The sequence below is a fragment of the Lithobates pipiens genome, unplaced genomic scaffold, assembly GCF_037356315.1.
Source record: "Lithobates pipiens isolate NorthernLeopardFrog02 unplaced genomic scaffold, aLitPip1_a1.2 Scaffold_23, whole genome shotgun sequence".
NCBI lineage: Eukaryota > Metazoa > Chordata > Amphibia > Anura > Ranidae > Lithobates > Lithobates pipiens.
Window position 1 is genome coordinate 45,069,583 of NW_027507785.1, and position 2,500 is coordinate 45,072,082.

The 2,500-nt window shown below is 70.8% G+C and overlaps 1 protein-coding gene across 1 annotated transcript in view; it reads left to right on the top strand.

Annotated features, from left to right (window-relative positions):
- DOCK3 (dedicator of cytokinesis 3) overlaps window positions 1-2,500 on the top strand; it is a 189,767-nt gene that overhangs the window by 186,657 nt on the left and 610 nt on the right.

Consider the following 2,500-nt stretch of genomic DNA (forward strand, 5'->3'; position numbering starts at 1 on the left):
CATCTGATTGCAGATGAAATACAGACATACATTCATCCCTATGGGATAGCGGGTGTGAGAGGATGAACATCCGCAGACACCCGATATCGCCCGTCTCCGCTATCGCACCGATTCTGCAGACGGAGGAAAATCCTATTTTTTTTATCCGTCTGCAGAGCGGATCGAGGAACACGGACAGAGGGGCCGTGCTCATCCGATTCCCCCATAGAGGAGAGCGGAGAGCTGACAGGGCGGTCCCTGCACAGTGTGCGGAGACCGCCCTGTCCGCCGCCGGCTCAGCGGGGACAACGGAGCGATCCCCGCAGAGCGAGCGGATCATCACAGGCGGATCATTACTGATCCGTCCCGTAGTGAAAGGGGCCTTAGCCACCCCTCCCCCCTACCTGTATGATTTTCCAGGATTGATACCTGCTAGTACATGGCACCTTTCTGTACACAGCGCCCTCCAGTGACGCTGTGGAGTTTCCTGGTAGTGTAGTGTGACCCCCCACCCACTTCACCCCTACAGTGCCTGGAGCCTGACCCACTCCCCCCAACCCCCCCCCCCCCCACCCCAGTGCCTGGAGCCTGACCCACCTCCACCATAGAATTGGTACGAGCCACCATTGTGATGTGGGGGGGAGGGTATACTTATGCAAATCTACTTCCATATTGGTGAGTGTTCTGGGTGGGGCTGATCATGCAGATTAGGTAACCGGTTCTGCTTGTATATCGCTCTCCTCAGTCCTGACTAACAAAGGATCTAAGTGTGCAACTCCCGGGACTGCCCTATGTGTGCGGGGGGGCTCCCGGGACTGTCCTCTGTGTGCGCGGGGTGCTCCCGGGACTGCCCTACTGTGTGCGGGGGGGGGCTCCCGGGACTGTCCTCCTGTGTGCGCGGGGGGGCTCCCGGGACTGTCCTCCTGTGTGCGCGGGGGGGCTCCCGGGACTGTCCTCCTGTGTGCTGGGGGGGCTCCCGGGACTGTCTTCCTGTGTGCGCGGGGGGGCTCCCGGGACTGTCTTCCTGTGTGCGCGGGGGGCTCCCGGGACTGTCCTCCTGTGTGCGGGGGGGGGGCTCCCGGGACTGTCTTCCTGTGTGCGCGGGGGGGCTCCCGGGACTGTCCTCCTGTGTGCGGGGGGGGTGCTCCCGGGACTGTCCTGTGTGCGGGGGGGGGTGCTCCCGGGACTGTCCTCCTGTGTGCGGGGGGGGGGGGGCTCCCGGGACTGCCTCCTGTGTGCGGGGGGGGGGGCTCCCGGGACTGTCCTCCTGTGCGGGGGGGGGGGGGCTCCCGGGACTTCCTCCTGTGTGCGGGGGGGGGGGGCTCCCGGGACTGTCCTCCTGTGTGCTGTGCGGGGGGGGGGGCTCCCGGGACTGTCCTCCTGTGTGCGGGGGGGGGGGGGCTCCCGGGACTGTCCTCCTGTGTGCAGGGGGGGGGGTCCCGGGACTGTCCTCCTGTGTGCAGGGGGGGGGGGCTCCCCGGGACTGTCCTCCTGTGTGCGGGGGGGGGGGGGGGCTCCCGGGACTGTCCTCCTGTGTGCGGGGGGGGGGGGGGCTCCCGGACTGTCCTCCTGTGTGCGCGGGGGGGGGCTCCCGGGACTGTCCTCCTGTGTGCGCGGGGGGGGCTCCCGGGACTGTCCTCCTGTGTGCGGGGGGGGGGGGGCTCCCGGGACTGTCCTCCTGTGTGCGGGGGGGGGGGGGCTCCCGGGACTGTCCTCCTGTGTGCGGGGGGGGTGGGGGGCTCCCGGGACTGTCCTCCTGTGTGCGGGGGGGGGGGGGGGCTCCCGGGACTGTCCTCCTGTGTGCGGGGGGGGCTCCCGGGACTGTCCTCCTGTGTGTGGGGGGGGGGGCTCCCGGGACTGTCCTCCTGTGTGTGGGGGGGGGGGGCTCCCGGGACTGTCCTCCTGTGTGCGGGGGGGGGGGGGCTCCCGGGACTGTCCTCCTGTGTGCGGGGGGGGGGGGGGGCTCCCAGGACTGTCCTCCTGTGTGCGGGGGGGGGGGGGGGCTCCCGGGACTGTCCTCCTGTGTGCGGGGGGGGGGGGGGGCTCCCGGGACTGTCCTCCTGTGTGCGGGGGGGGGGGGGCTCCCGGGACTGTCCTCCTGTGTGCGGGGGGGGCTCCCGGGACTGTCCTCCTGTGTGCGGGGGGGGGCTCCCGGGACTGTCCTCCTGTGTGCGGGGGGGGGGGCTCCCGGGACTGTCCTCCTGTGTGCGGGGGGGCTCCCGGGACTAGTCCTCCTGTGTGCGGGGGGGGGGGGGGGCTCCCGGGACTGTCCTCCTGTGTGCGGGGGGGGGGGGCTCCCGGGACTGTCCTCCTGTGTGCGGGGGGGGCTCCCGGGACTGTCCTCCTGTGTGCGGGGGGGGGCTCCCGGGACTGTCCTCCTGTGTGTGGGGGGGGGGGCTCCCGGACTGTCCTCCTGTGTGCGGGGGGGGGGGGCTCCCGGGACTGTCCTCCTGTGTGCGGGGGGGGGGGGGGCTCCCAGGACTGTTCTCCTGTGTGCGGGGGGGGGGGGGGGGCTCCCGGG